Here is a 16,944-nt window from a genome sequence, read left to right as displayed (position 1 = left end):
GAGTGAGAGGGAGAGGGAGATCATCTCACACAAACACCCTCCTCTGGTATCAGCGAGTGAGAGGGAGAGGCAGATCATCTCGCACAGACACCCTCTTCTGGTAGCGGCGAGTGAGAGGGAGAGGGAGATCATCTCGCACAGACACCCTCTTCTGGTTGCGGGGAGTGAGAGGGAGAGGGATACCAACTCGCACAGACACCCTCCTCTGGTATCACCGAATGAGAGAGAGAGGGAGACCATCTCGCACAGACACCATCCTCTGGTATCAGCGAGTGAGAGGGAGAGGGAGATCATGTCACACAGACACCCTCCTCTGGTAGTGGAGAGTGAGAGTTTAGAGGGAGATCATCTCACACAGACACCCTCCTCTGGTATCAGCGAGTGAGAGGGAGAGGGAGATCATCTCACACAGACACCCTCCGGTGGTATCAGCGAGTGAGAGGGAGAGGGAGACCATCTCACACAGACACCCTCCTCTGGTATCAGCGAGTGAGAGGGAGAGGGAGATCATCTTGCACAGACACCCTCTTCTGGTAGCGGGGAGTGAGAGGGAGAGGGAGACCATCTCGCAGAGACACACTCCTCTGGTAGTGGCGAGTGAGAGGGAGAGGGAGATCAACTCACACAGACACCCTCCTCTGGTAGTGGAGTGTGAGAGTTTAGAGGGAGATCATCTCACACAGACACCCTCCTCTGGTATCAGCGAGTGAGAGGGAGAGGGAGATCATCTCACACAGACACCCTCCGGTGGTATCAGCGAGTGAGAGGGAGAGGGAGACCATCTCGCACAGACACCCTCCTCTGGTAGCGGCAAGTGAGAGGGAGAGGGAGATCATCTCACACAGACACCCTCCTCTGGTAGCGGCGAGTGAGAGGGAGAGGGAGACCATCTCGCACAGACACCCTCCTCTGGTAGCGGCGAGTGAGACGGAGAGGGACACCATCTCGCACGGACACCCTCCTCTGGTAGCGGTGAGTGAGAGGGAGAGGGAGACCATCTCACACAGAGACCCTCCTCTGGTAGCGGCGAGTGAGAGGGAGAGGGAGACCATCTCGCACAGACACCCTCCTCTGGTATCAGCGAGTGAGAGCAAGAGGGAGACCATCTCACACAGACACCCTCCTCTGGTATCAGCGAGTGAGAGGGAGAGGGAGACCATCTCGCAGAGACACCCTCCTCTGGTATCAGCGAGTGAGAGGGAGAGGGAGACCATCTCGCACAGACACCCTCCTCTGGTATCAGCGAGTGAGAGGGAGAGGGAGATCATCTCACATAGACACCCTCCTCTGGTAGCAGCGAGTGAGAGGGAGAGGGAGTCCATCTCGCACAGACACCCTCCGCTGGTATCAGCGAGTGAGAGGGAGAGGGATACCATCTCGCACAGACACCCTCCTTTGGTAGCAGCGAGTGAGAGGGAGAGGGAGTCCATCTTGCACAAACACCCTCCTCTGGTATCAGCGATTGAGAGGGAGAGGGAGACCATCTCGCACAGACACCCTCCTCTGGTAGCGGAGAGTGAGAGGGAGAGGGAGACCATCTCGCACAGTCACCCTCGTCTGGTATCAGCGAGTGAGAGGGAGAGGGACACCATCTTGCACAAACACCCTCCTCTGGTATCAGCGAGTGAGAGGGAGAGGGAGTCCATCTTGCACAAAGACCCTCCTCTGGTATCAGCGAGTGAGAGGGAGAGGGAGACCATCTCGCACAGACACCCTCCTCTGGTAGCGGCGTGTGAGAAGGAGAGGGAGACCATTTCGCACAGACACTGTCGTCTCGTATCAGCGAGTGAGAGGGAGAGGGAGATTATGTCACACAGACACCCTCCTCTGGTAGCGGCGAGTGAGAAGGAGAGGGAGACCATCTCGCACAGACACCCTCCTCTGGTAGAGCGAGTGAGAGGGAGAGGGAGACCATCTCGCACAGACACCCTCCTCTGGTATCAGCGAGTGAGAGGGAGAGGGAGACCATCTCACACAGACACCCTCCACCGGTAGCGGCGAGTCAGAAGGAGAGGGAGAGCATCTCGCGCAGACACCCTCCTTTCGTATCAGCGAGTGAGAGGGAGAGGGAGTCCATCTCGCACAGACACCCTCCTCTGGTATCAGCGAGTGAGAGGGAGAGGGAGATCATGTCACACAGACACCCTCCTCTGGTAGCGGCGAGTGAGAGGGAGAGGGAGATCATCTCACACAGACACCCTCCTCTGGTATCAGCGAGTGAGAGGGAGAGGGAGATCATCCCACACTGACACCCTCCTCTGGTAGTGGCAAGTGAGAGGGAGAGGGAGATCATCTCACACAGACACCCTCCTCTGGTATCAGCGAGTGAGAGGGAGAGGGAGATCATCCCACACAGACACCCTCCTCTGGTAGTGGCGAGTGAGAGGGAGAGGGAGATCATCTCACACAGACACCCTCCTCTGGTAGTGGAGAGTGAGAGTTTAGAGGGAGATCATCTCGCACAGACACCCTCATCTGGTATCAGCGAGTGATAGAAAGAGGGAGATCATCTCGCACAGACACCCTCCTCTGGTAGTGGCAAGTGAGAAGGAGAGGGAGACCATTTCGCACAGACACCCTCCTGTGGTATCAGCGAGTGAGAGGGAGAGGGAGATCATGTCACACAGACACCCTCCTCTGGTAGTGGCGAGTGAGAGGTTAGAGGGAGATAATCTCACACAGACTCCCTCCTCTGGTATCAGCGAGTGAGAGGGAGAGGGAGACCATCTCACACAGACACCCTCCTCTGGTATCAGCGAGTGAGAGGGAGAGGGAGATCATCTTGCACAGACACCCTCTTCTGGTAGCGGGGAGTGAGAGGGAGAGGGAGACCATCTCGCAGAGACACACTCCTCTGGTAGTGGCGAGTGAGAGGGAGAGGGAGACCATCTCACACAGACACCCTCCTCTGGTATCAGCGAGTGAGAGGGAGGGGCAGATCATCTCGCATAGACACCCTCTCCTGGTAGCGGCGAGTGAGAGGGAGAGGGAGATCATCTCACACAGTCACCCTCCTCTGGTAGTGGCGAGTGAGAGGGAGAGGGAGACCATCTCGCACAGACACCCTCCTCTGGTATCAGCGAGTGAGATGGAGAGGGAGACCATCTCACACAGACACCCTCCTCTGGTATCAGCGAGTGAGAGGGAGAGGGAGATCATCTCGTACAGACACCCTCTTCTGGTAGCGGGGAGTGAGAGGGAGAGGGAGACCATCTCGCAGAGACACACTCCTCTGGTAGTGGCGAGTGAGAGGGAGAGGGAGATCATCTCACATAGACACCCTCCTCTGGTAGCGGCGGGTGAGAGGGAGAGGGAGACCATCTCGCACAGTCACCCTCGTCTGGTATCAGCGAGTGAGAGGGAGAGGGAGACCATCTTGCACAAACACCCTCCTCTGGTATCAGCGAGTGAGAGGGAGAGGGAGTCCATCTTGCACAAACACCCTCCTCTGGTATCAGCGAGTGAGAGGGAGAGGGAGATCATCTCACACAGACACCCTCCTCTGGTAGTGGCGAGTGAGAGGGAGAGGGAGACCATCTCGCACAGACACCCTCCGCTGGTAGCGGCGTGTGAGAAGGAGAGGGAGACCATTTCGCACAGACACTGTCGTCTCGTATCAGCGAGTGAGAGGGAGAGGGAGATTATGTCACACAGACACCCTCCTCTGGTAGCGGCGAGTGAGAAGGAGAGGGAGACCATCTCGCACAGACACCCTCCTCTGGTAGAGCGAGTGAGAGGGAGAGGGAGACCATCTCGCACAGACACCCTCCTCTGGTATCAGCGAGTGAGAGGGAGAGGGAGACCATCTCACACAGACACCCTCCACCGGTAGCGGCGAGTCAGAAGGAGAGGGAGAGCATCTCGCGCAGACACCCTCCTTTCGTATCAGCGAGTGAGAGGGAGAGGGAGTCCATCTCGCACAGACACCCTCCTCTGGTATCAGCGAGTGAGAGGGAGAGGGAGATCATGTGACACAGACACCCTCCTCTGGTAGCGGCGAGTGAGAGGGAGAGGGAGATCATCTCACACAGACACCCTCCTCTGGTATCAGCGAGTGAGAGGGAGAGGGAGATCATCCCACACAGACACCCTCCTCTGGTAGTGGCGAGTGAGAGGGAGAGGGAGATGATCTCACACAGACACCCTCCTCTGGTATCAGAGAGTGAGAGGGAGAGGGAGATCATCCCACACAGACACCCTCCTCTGGTAGTGGCGAGTGAGAGGGAGAGGGAGATCATCTCACACAGACACCCTCCTCTGGTAGTGGAGAGTGAGAGTTTAGAGGGAGATCATCTCGCACAGACACCCTCATCTGGTATCAGCGAGTGATAGAAAGAGGGAGATCATCTCGCACAGACACCCTCCTCTGGTAGTGGCGAGTGAGAAGGAGAGGGAGACCATTTCGCACAGACACCCTCCTGTGGTATCAGCGAGTGAGAGGGAGAGGGGGATCATGTCACACAGACACCCTCCTCTGGTAGTGGCGAGTGAGCGGTTAGAGGGAGATAATCTCACACAGACTCCCTCCTCTGGTATCAGCGAGTGAGAGGGAGAGGGAGACCATCTCACACAGACACCCTCCTCTGGTATCAGCAAGTGAGAGGGAGAGGGAGATCATCTTGCACAGACACCCTCTTCTGGTAGCGGGGAGTGAGAGGGAGAGGGAGACCATCTCGCAGAGACACACTCCTCTGGTAGTGGCGAGTGAGAGGGAGAGGGAGATCATCTCACACAGACACCCTTCTCTGGTAGCGGCGAGTGAGAGGGAGAGGGAGTCCATCTTGCACAAACACCCTCCTCTGGTATCAGCGATTGAGAGCGAGAGGGAGATCATCTCACACAGACACCCTCCTCTGGTAGCGGCGTGTGAGAAGGAGCGGGAGACCATTTCGCACACACACCCTCCTCTGGTAGTGGCGAGTGAGAGGGAGAGGGAGATCATCTCACACAGACACCCTTCTCTGGTATCAACGAGTGACAGGGAGAGGGAGATCATCTTGCACAAACACAATCCTCTGGTATCAGCGAGTGAGAGGGAGAGGGAGACCATCTCGCACAGACACCCTCCTCTGGTAGCGGCGAGTGAGAGGGAGAGGGAGACCATCTCGCACAGACACCCTCCTCTGGTAGCGGCGAGTGAGACGGAGAGGGACACCATCTCGCACGGACACCCTCCGCTGGTATCAGAGAGTGAGAGGGAGAGGGATACCATCTCGCACAGACACCCTCCTTTGGTAGCGGGGAGTGAGAGGGAGAGGGAGACCATCTCGCACAGACACCCTCCTCTGGTAGCGGCGAGTGAGAGGGAGAGTGAGACCATCTCGCACAGACACCCTCTTCTGGTAGCGGCGAGTGAGACGGAGAGAGACACCATCTCGCACGGACACCCTCCTCTGGTAGCGGCGAGTGATAGGGAGAGGTGGTCCATCTCACACAGACACCCTCCTCTGGTAGCGGTGAGTGAGAGCGAGAGTGAGACCATCTCACACAGATGCCCTCCTCTGGTAGCGGCGAGGGAGAGGGAGACCATCTCACCCAGACACCCTCCTCTGGTATCAGCGAGTGAGACGGAGAGGGAGACCATCTCACACAGACACCCTCCTCTGGTAGCGGCGAGAGAGTGGGAGAAGGAGACCATCTCACACAGATGCCCTCCTCTGGTATCAACGAGTGAGAGGGAGAGGGAGACCATCTCACACAGACTCCCTCCTCTGGTATCAGCGAGTGAGACGGAGGGGCAGATCATCTCGCACAGACACCCTCTTCTGGTAGCGGGGAGTGAGAGGGAGAGGGAGACCATCTCGCAGAGACACACTCCTCTGGTAGTGGCGAGTGAGTGGGAGAGGGAGATCATCTCACACAGACACCCTTCTCTGGTAGCGGCGAGTGAGAGGGAGAGGGAGTCCATCTTGCACAAACACCCTCCTCTGGTATCAGCGATTGAGAGCGAGAGGGAGATCATCTCACACAGACACCCTCCTCTGGTAGCGGCGTGTGAGAAGGAGCGGGAGACCATTTCGCACACACACCCTCCTCTGGTAGTGGCGAGTGAGAGGGAGAGGGAGATCATCTCACACAGACACCCTTCTCTGGTATCAACGAGTGACATGGAGAGGGAGATCTTCTTGCACAAACACCATCCTCTGGTATCAGCGAGTGAGAGGGAGAGGGAGATCATGTCACACAGACACCCTCCTCTGGTAGTGGCGAGTGAGAGGTTAGAGGGAGATAATCTCACACAGACTCCCTCCTCTGGTATCAGCGAGTGAGAGGGAGAGGGAGACCATCTTGCACAAACACCCTCCTCTGGTATCAGCGAGTGAGAGGGAGAGGGAGTCCATCTTGCACAAACACCCTCCTCTGGTATCAGCGAGTGAGAGGGAGAGGGAGATCATCTCACACAGACACCCTCCTCTGGTAGTGGCGAGTGAGAGGGAGAGGGAGACCATCTCGCACAGACACCCTCCGCTGGTAGCGGCGTGTGAGAAGGAGAGGGAGACCATTTCGCACAGACACTGTCGTCTCGTATCAGCGAGTGAGAGGGAGAGGGAGATTATGTCACACAGACACCCTCCTCTGGTAGCGGCGAGTGAGAAGGAGAGGGAGACCATCTCGCACAGACACCCTCCTCTGGTAGAGCGAGTGAGAGGGAGAGGGAGACCATCTCGCACAGACACCCTCCTCTGGTATCAGCGAGTGAGAGGGAGAGGGAGACCATCTCACACAGACACCCTCCACCGGTAGCGGCGAGTCAGAAGGAGAGGGAGAGCATCTCGCGCAGACACCCTCCTTTCGTATCAGCGAGTGAGAGGGAGAGGGAGTCCATCTCGCACAGACACCCTCCTCTGGTATCAGCGAGTGAGAGGGAGAGGGAGATCATGTGACACAGACACCCTCCTCTGGTAGCGGCGAGTGAGAGGGAGAGGGAGATCATCTCACACAGACACCCTCCTCTGGTATCAGCGAGTGAGAGGGAGAGGGAGATCATCCCACACAGACACCCTCCTCTGGTAGTGGCGAGTGAGAGGGAGAGGGAGATCATCTCACACAGACACCCTCCTCTGGTATCAGAGAGTGAGAGGGAGAGGGAGATCATCCCACACAGACACCCTCCTCTGGTAGTGGCGAGTGAGAGGGAGAGGGAGATCATCTCACACAGACACCCTCCTCTGGTAGTGGAGAGTGAGAGTTTAGAGGGAGATCATCTCGCACAGACACCCTCATCTGGTATCAGCGAGTGATAGAAAGAGGGAGATCATCTCGCACAGACACCCTCCTCTGGTAGTGGCGAGTGAGAAGGAGAGGGAGACCATTACGCACAGACACCCTCCTGTGGTATCAGCGAGTGAGAGGGAGAGGGAGACCATCTCGCACAGACACCCTCCAATGGAAGCGGCGAGTGAGAGGGAGAGGGAGATCATCTCCCACAGACACCCTCTTCTGGTAGCGGCGAGTGAGAGGGAGAGGGAGATCATCTCACACAGATACCCTCCTCTGGTAGCGGTGACTGAGAGCGAGAGGGAGACCATCTTGCACAGATACCCTCTTCTGGTAGCGGCGAGTGAGAGTGAGAGGTAGATCATCTCACACAGAAAGCCTGCTCTGGTATCAGCGAGTGAGAGGGAGAGGGAGACCATCTCGCACATACACCCTCCTCTGGTATCAGCGAGTGTGAGGGAGAGGGAGATCATCTCACACAGACACCATCCTCTGGTATCAGCGAGTGAGAGAGAGAGGGAGACCATCTCACACAGACACCATCCTCTGGTATCAGCGAGTGAGAGGGAGAGGGAGATCATCTCGCACAGACACCCTCTTCTGGTAGCGGGGAGTGAGAGGGAGAGGGAGACCATCTCGCACAGACACCCTCCTCTGGTAGTGTCGAGTGAGAGGGAGAGGGAGATCATCTCACACAGACACCCTCCTCTGGTATCAACGAGTGAGAGGGAGAGGGAGATCATCTCACACAGACACCCTCCAATGGAAGCGGCGAGTGAGAGGGAGAGGGAGATCATCTCCCACAGACACCCTCTTCTGGTAGCGGCGATTGAGAGGGAGAGGGAGATCATCTCACACAGATACCCTCCTCTGGTAGCGGTGACTGAGAGCGAGAGGGAGACCATCTCGCAGAGACACACTCCTCTGGTAGTGGCGAGTGAGAGGGAGAGGGAGATCATCTCACACAGACACCCTTCACTGGTATCAACGAGTGACAGGGAGAGGGAGATCTTCTTGCACAAACACCATCCTCTGGTATCAGCGAGTGAGAGGGAGACTGAGATCATGTCACACAGACACCCTCCTCTGGTAGTGGCGAGTGAGAGGTTAGAGGGAGATAATCTCACACAGACTCCCTCCTCTGGTATCAGCGAGTGAGAGGGAGAGGGAGACCATCTCACACAGACACCCTCCTCTGGTATCAGCGAGTGAGAGGGAGAGGGAGATCATCTTGCACAGACACCCTCTTCTGGTAGCGGGGAGTGAGAGGGAGAGGGAGACCATCTCGCAGAGACACACTCCTCTGGTAGTGGCGAGTGAGAGGGAGAGGGAGATCAACTCACACAGACACCCTCCTCTGGTAGTGGAGTGTGAGAGTTTAGAGGGAGATCATCTCACACAGACACCCTCCTCTGGTATCAGCGAGTGAGAGGGAGAGGGAGATCATCTCACACAGACACCCTCCGGTGGTATCAGCGAGTGAGAGGGAGAGGGAGACCATCTCACACAGACACCCTCCTCTGGTATCAGCGAGTGCGAGGGAGAGGGAGATCATCTCACACAGACACCCTCCGGTGGTATCAGCGAGTGAGAGGGAGAGGGAGACCATCTCGCACAGACACCCTCCAATGGAAGTGGCGAGTGAGAGGGAGAGGGAGACCATCTCGCACAGACACCCTCCTCTGGTATCAGCGAGTGAGAGGGAGAGGGAGACCATCTCGCACAGACACCCTCCTCTGGTATCAGCGAGTGAGAGGGAGAGGGATACCATCTCGCACAGACACCCTCCTCTGGTATCAGCGAGTGAGAGGGAGAGGGATACCATCTCGCACAGACACCCTCCTTTGGTAGCAGCGAGTGAGAGGGAGAGGGAGTCCATCTTGCACAAACACCCTCCTCTGGTATCAGCGAGTGAGAGGGAGAGGGAGACCATCTCGCACAGACACCCTCCTCTGGTAGCGGCGAGTGAGAGGGAGAGGGAGATCATCTCACACAGACACCCTCCTCTGGTAGCGGCGAGTGAGAGGGAGAGGGAGACCATCTCGCACAGACACCCTCCTCTGGTAGCGGCGAGTGAGACGGAGAGGGACACCATCTCGCACGGACACCCTCCTCTGGTAGCGGTGAGTGAGAGGGAGAGGGAGACCATCTCACACAGAGACCCTCCTCTGGTAGCGGCGAGTGAGAGGGAGAGGGAGACCATCTCGCACAGACACCCTCCTCTGGTATCAGCGAGTGAGAGCAAGAGGGAGACCATCTCACACAGACACCCTCCTCTGGTATCAGCGAGTGAGAGGGAGAGGGAGACCATCTCGCAGAGACACCCTCCTCTGGTATCAGCGAGTGAGAGGGAGAGGGAGATCATCTCGCACAGACACCCTCCTCTGGTATCAGCGAGTGAGAGGGAGAGGGAGATCATCTCACACAAACACCCTCCTCTGGTATCAGCGAGTGAGAGGGAGAGGCAGATCATCTCGCACAGACACCCTCTTCTGGTAGCGGCGAGTGAGAGGGAGAGGGAGATCATCTCGCACAGACACCCTCTTCTGGTAGCGGGGAGTGAGAGGGAGAGGGATACCAACTCGCACAGACACCCTCCTCTGGTATCACCGAATGAGAGAGAGAGGGAGACCATCTCGCACAGACACCATCCTCTGGTATCAGCGAGTGAGAGGGAGAGGGAGATCATGTCACACAGACACCCTCCTCTGGTAGTGGAGAGTGAGAGTTTAGAGGGAGATCATCTCACACAGACACCCTCCTCTGGTATCAGCGAGTGAGAGGGAGAGGGAGATCATCTCACACAGACACCCTCCGGTGGTATCAGCGAGTGAGAGGGAGAGGGAGACCATCTCGCACAGACACCCTCCAATGGAAGCGGCGAGTGAGAAGGAGAGGGAGAGCATCTCGCACAGACACCCTCCTCTGGTATCAGCGAGTGAGAGGGAGAGGGATACCATCTCGCACAGACACCCTCCTTTGGTAGCAGCGAGTGAGAGGGAGAGGGAGTCCATCTTGCACAAACACCCTCCTCTTGTATCAGCGATTGAGAGGGAGAGGGAGACCATCTCGCACAGACACCCTCCTCTGGTATCAGCGAGTGAGAGGGAGAGGGAGATCATCTCGCACAGACACCCTCCTCTGGTAGCGGCGAGTGAGAGGGAGAGGGAGATCATCTCACATAGACACCCTCCTCTGGTAGCGGCGAGTGAGAGGGAGAGGGAGATCATCTCACATAGACACCCTCCTCTGGTAGTGGCGAGTGAGAGGGAGAAGGAGATCATCTCGCACAGACACCCTCCTCTGGTATCACCGAATGAGAGAGAGAGGGAGACCATCTCGCACAGACACCCTCCTCTGGTAGCGGCGAGTGAGAGGGAGAGGGAGATCATCTCACACAGACACCCTCCTCTGGTAGCGGCGGGTGAGAGGGAGAGGGAGACCATCTTGCACAAACACCCTCCTCTGGTATCAGCGAGTGAGAGGGAGAGGGAGTCCATCTTGCACAAACACCCTCCTCTGGTATCAGCGAGTGAGAGGGAGAGGGAGATCATCTCACACCGACACCCTCCTCTGGTAGTGGCGAGTGAGAGGGAGAGGGAGACCATCTCGCACAGACACCCTCCTCTGGTAGCGGCGTGTGAGAAGGAGAGGGAGACCATTTCGCACAGACACTGTCGTCTCGTATCAGCGAGTGAGAGGGAGACGGAGATTATGTCACACAGACACCCTCCTCTGGTAGCGGCGAGTGAGAAGGAGAGGGAGACCATCTCGCACAGACACCCTCCTCTGGTAGAGCGAGTGAGAGGGAGAGGGAGACCATCTCGCACAGACACCCTCCTCTGGTATCAGCGAGTGAGAGGGAGAGGGAGACCATCTCACACAGACACCCTCCACCGGTAGCGGCGAGTCAGAAGGAGAGGGAGAGCATCTCGCGCAGACACCCTCCTTTCGTATCAGCGAGTGAGAGGGAGAGGGAGTCCATCTCGCACAGACACCCTCCTCTGGTATCAGCGAGTGAGAGGGAGAGGGAGATCATGTCACACAGACACCCTCCTCTGGTAGCGGCGAGTGAGAGGGAGAGGGAGATCATCTCACACAGACACCCTCCTCTGGTATCAGCGAGTGAGAGGGAGAGGGAGATCATCCCACACTGACACCCTCCTCTGGTAGTGGCAAGTGAGAGGGAGAGGGAGATCATCTCACACAGACACCCTCCTCTGGTATCAGCGAGTGAGAGGGAGAGGGAGATCATCCCACACAGACACCCTCCTCTGGTAGTGGCGAGTGAGAGGGAGAGGGAGATCATCTCACACAGACACCCTCCTCTGGTAGTGGAGAGTGAGAGTTTAGAGGGAGATCATCTCGCACAGACACCCTCATCTGGTATCAGCGAGTGATAGAAAGAGGGAGATCATCTCGCACAGACACCCTCCTCTGGTAGTGGCAAGTGAGAAGGAGAGGGAGACCATTTCGCACAGACACCCTCCTGTGGTATCAGCGAGTGAGAGGGAGAGGGAGATCATGTCACACAGACACCCTCCTCTGGTAGTGGCGAGTGAGAGGTTAGAGGGAGATAATCTCACACAGACTCCCTCCTCTGGTATCAGCGAGTGAGAGGGAGAGGGAGACCATCTCACACAGACACCCTCCTCTGGTATCAGCGAGTGAGAGGGAGAGGGAGATCATCTTGCACAGACACCCTCTTCTGGTAGCGGGGAGTGAGAGGGAGAGGGAGACCATCTCGCAGAGACACACTCCTCTGGTAGTGGCGAGTGAGAGGGAGAGGGAGACCATCTCACACAGACACCCTCCTCTGGTATCAGCGAGTGAGAGGGAGGGGCAGATCATCTCGCATAGACACCCTCTCCTGGTAGCGGCGAGTGAGAGGGAGAGGGAGATCATCTCACACAGTCACCCTCCTCTGGTAGTGGCGAGTGAGAGGGAGAGGGAGACCATCTCGCACAGACACCCTCCTCTGGTATCAGCGAGTGAGAGGGAGAGGGAGACCATCTCACACAGACACCCTCCTCTGGTATCAGCGAGTGAGAGGGAGAGGGAGATCATCTCGTACAGACACCCTCTTCTGGTAGCGGGGAGTGAGAGGGAGAGGGAGACCATCTCGCAGAGACACACTCCTCTGGTAGTGGCGAGTGAGAGGGAGAGGGAGATCATCTCACATAGACACCCTCCTCTGGTAGCGGCGGGTGAGAGGGAGAGGGAGACCATCTCGCACAGTCACCCTCGTCTGGTATCAGCGAGTGAGAGGGAGAGGGAGACCATCTTGCACAAACACCCTCCTCTGGTATCAGCGAGTGAGAGGGAGAGGGAGTCCATCTTGCACAAACACCCTCCTCTGGTATCAGCGAGTGAGAGGGAGAGGGAGACCATCTCGCACAGACACCCTCCGCTGGTAGCGGCGTGTGAGAAGGAGAGGGAGACCATTTCGCACAGACACTGTCGTCTCGTATCAGCGAGTGAGAGGGAGAGGGAGATTATGTCACACAGACACCCTCCTCTGGTAGCGGCGAGTGAGAAGGAGAGGGAGACCATCTCGCACAGACACCCTCCTCTGGTAGAGCGAGTGAGAGGGAGAGGGAGACCATCTCGCACAGACACCCTCCTCTGGTATCAGCGAGTGAGAGGGAGAGGGAGACCATCTCACACAGACACCCTCCACCGGTAGCGGCGAGTCAGAAGGAGAGGGAGAGCATCTCGCGCAGACACCCTTCTTTCGTATCAGCGAGTGAGAGGGAGAGGGAGTCCATCTCGCACAGACACCCTCCTCTGGTATCAGCGAGTGAGAGGGAGAGGGAGATCATGTGACACAGACACCCTCCTCTGGTAGCGGCGAGTGAGAGGGAGAGGGAGATCATCTCACACAGACACCCTCCTCTGGTATCAGCGAGTGAGAGGGAGAGGGAGATCATCCCACACAGACACCCTCCTCTGGTAGTGGCGAGTGAGAGGGAGAGGGAGATCATCTCACACAGACACCCTCCTCTGGTATCAGAGAGTGAGAGGGAGAGGGAGATCATCCCACACAGACACCCTCCTCTGGTAGTGGCGAGTGAGAGGGAGAGGGAGATCATCTCACACAGACACCCTCCTCTGGTAGTGGAGAGTGAGAGTTTAGAGGGAGATCATCTCGCACAGACACCCTCATCTGGTATCAGCGATTGATAGAAAGAGGGAGATCATCTCGCACAGACACCCTCCTCTGGTAGTGGCGAGTGAGAAGGAGAGGGAGACCATTTCGCACAGACACCCTCCTGTGGTATCAGCGAGTGAGAGGGAGAGGGGGATCATGTCACACAGACACCCTCCTCTGGTAGTGGCGAGTGAGCGGTTAGAGGGAGATAATCTCACACAGACTCCCTCCTCTGGTATCAGCGAGTGAGAGGGAGAGGGAGACCATCTCACACAGACACCCTCCTCTGGTATCAGCAAGTGAGAGGGAGAGGGAGATCATCTTGCACAGACACCCTCTTCTGGTAGCGGGGAGTGAGAGGGTGAGGGAGACCATCTCGCAGAGACACACTCCTCTGGTAGTGGCGAGTGAGAGGGAGAGGGAGATCATCTCACACAGACACCCTTCTCTGGTAGCGGCGAGTGAGAGGGAGAGGGAGTCCATCTTGCACAAACACCCTCCTCTGGTATCAGCGATTGAGAGCGAGAGGGAGATCATCTCACACAGACACCCTCCTCTGGTAGTGGCGAGTGAGAGGGAGAGGGAGATCATCTCACACAGACACCCTTCTCTGGTATCAACGAGTGACAGGGAGAGGGAGATCATCTTGCACAAACACAATCCTCTGGTATCAGCGAGTGAGAGGGAGAGGGAGACCATCTCGCACAGACACCCTCCTCTGGTAGCGGCGAGTGAGAGGGAGAGGGAGACCATCTCGCACAGACACCCTCCTCTGGTAGCGGCGAGTGAGACGGAGAGGGACACCATCTCGCACGGACACCCTCCGCTGGTATCAGAGAGTGAGAGGGAGAGGGATACCATCTCGCACAGACACCCTCCTTTGGTAGCGGGGAGTGAGAGGGAGAGGGAGACCATCTCGCACAGACACCCTCCTCTGGTAGCGGCGAGTGAGAGGGAGAGTGAGACCATCTCGCACAGACACCCTCTTCTGGTAGCGGCGAGTGAGACGGAGAGGGACACCATCTCGCACGGACACCCTCCTCTGGTAGCGGCGAGTGATAGGGAGAGGTGGTCCATCTCACACAGACACCCTCCTCTGGTAGCGGTGAGTGAGAGCGAGAGTGAGACCATCTCACACAGATGCCCTCCTCTGGTAGCGGCGAGGGAGAGGGAGACCATCTCACCCAGACACCCTCCTCTGGTATCAGCGAGTGAGAGGGAGAGGGAGACCATCTCACACAGACACCCTCCTCTGGTAGCGGCGAGAGAGTGGGAGAAGGAGACCATCTCACACAGATGCCCTCCTCTGGTATCAACGAGTGAGAGGGAGAGGGAGACCATCTCACACAGACTCCCTCCTCTGGTATCAGCGAGTGAGACGGAGGGGCAGATCATCTCGCACAGACACCCTCTTCTGGTAGCGGGGAGTGAGAGGGAGAGGGAGACCATCTCGCACAGACACACTCCTCTGGTAGTGGCGAGTGAGAGGGAGAGGGAGACCATCTCGCAGAGACACACTCCTCTGGTAGCGGTGACTGAGAGCGAGAGGGAGACCATCTCGCAGAGACACACTCCTCTGGTAGTGGCGAGTGAGAGGGAGAGGGAGATGATCTCACACAGACACCCTTCTCTGGTAGCGGCGAGTGAGAGGGAGAGGGAGTCCATCTTGCACAAACACCCTCCTCTGGTATCAGCGATTGAGAGCGAGAGGGAGATCATCTCACACAGACACCCTCCTCTGGTAGCGGCGTGTGAGAAGGAGCGGGAGACCATTTCGCACACACACCCTCCTCTGGTAGTGGCGAGTGAGAGGGAGAGGGAGATCATCTCACACAGACACCCTTCTCTGGTATCAACGAGTGACATGGAGAGGGAGATCTTCTTGCACAAACACCATCCTCTGGTATCAGCGAGTGAGAGGGAGAGGGAGATCATGTCACACAGACACCCTCCTCTGGTAGTGGCGAGTGAGAGGTTAGAGGGAGATAATCTCACACAGACTCCCTCCTCTGGTATCAGCGAGTGAGAGGGAGAGGGAGACCATCTTGCACAAACACCCTCCTCTGGTATCAGCGAGTGAGAGGGAGAGGGAGTCCATCTTGCACAAACACCCTCCTCTGGTATCAGCGAGTGAGAGGGAGAGGGAGATCATCTCACACAGACACCCTCCTCTGGTAGTGGCGAGTGAGAGGGAGAGGGAGACCATCTCGCACAGACACCCTCCGCTGGTAGCGGCGTGTGAGGAGAGGGAGACCATTTCGCACAGACACTGTCGTCTCGTATCAGCGAGTGAGAGGGAGAGGGAGATTATGTCACACAGACACCCTCCTCTGGTAGCGGCGAGTGAGAAGGAGAGGGAGACCATCTCGCACAGACACCCTCCTCTGGTAGAGCGAGTGAGAGGGAGAGGGAGACCATCTCGCACAGACACCCTCCTCTGGTATCAGCGAGTGAGAGGGAGAGGGAGACCATCTCACACAGACACCCTCCACCGGTAGCGGCGAGTCAGAAGGAGAGGGAGAGCATCTCGCGCAGACACCCTCCTTTCGTATCAGCGAGTGAGAGGGAGAGGGAGTCCATCTCGCACAGACACCCTCCTCTGGTATCAGCGAGTGAGAGGGAGAGGGAGATCATGTGACACAGACACCCTCCTCTGGTAGCGGCGAGTGAGAGGGAGAGGGAGATCATCTCACACAGACACCCTCCTCTGGTATCAGCGAGTGAGAGGGAGAGGGAGATCATCCCACACAGACACCCTCCTCTGGTAGTGGCGAGTGAGAGGGAGAGGGAGATCATCTCACACAGACACCCTCCTCTGGTATCAGAGAGTGAGAGGGAGAGGGAGATCATCCCACACAGACACCCTCCTCTGGTAGTGGCGAGTGAGAGGGAGAGGGAGATCATCTCACACAGACACCCTCCTCTGGTAGTGGAGAGTGAGAGTTTAGAGGGAGATCATCTCGCACAGACACCCTCATCTGGTATCAGCGAGTGATAGAAAGAGGGAGATCATCTCGCACAGACACCCTCCTCTGGTAGTGGCGAGTGAGAAGGAGAGGGAGACCATTTCGCACAGACACCCTCCTGTGGTATCAGCGAGTGAGAGGGAGAGGGGGATCATGTCACACAGACACCCTCCTCTGGTAGTGGCGAGTGAGCGGTTAGAGGGAGATAATCTCACACAGACTCCCTCCTCTGGTATCAGCGAGTGAGAGGGAGAGGGAGACCATCTCATACAGACACCCTCCTCTGGTATCAGCAAGTGAGAGGGAGAGGGAGATCATCTTGCACAGACACCCTCTTCTGGTAGCGGGGAGTGAGAGGGAGAGGGAGACCATCTCGCAGAGACACACTCCTCTGGTAGTGGCGAGTGAGAGGGAGAGGGAGATCATCTCACACAGACACCCTTCTCTGGTAGCGGCGAGTGAGAGGGAGAGGGAGTCCATCTTGCACAAACACCCTCCTCTGGTATCAGCGATTGAGAGTGAGAGGGAGATCATCTCACACAGACACCCTCCTCTGGTAGCGGCGTGTGAGAAGGAGCGGGAGACCATTTCGCACACACACCCTCCTCT

Source organism: Hypanus sabinus, chromosome 3, assembly GCF_030144855.1.
Source record: "Hypanus sabinus isolate sHypSab1 chromosome 3, sHypSab1.hap1, whole genome shotgun sequence".
Taxonomy (NCBI): Eukaryota; Metazoa; Chordata; class Chondrichthyes; order Myliobatiformes; family Dasyatidae; genus Hypanus; species Hypanus sabinus.
This window is presented reverse-complemented; position numbering follows the sequence as displayed.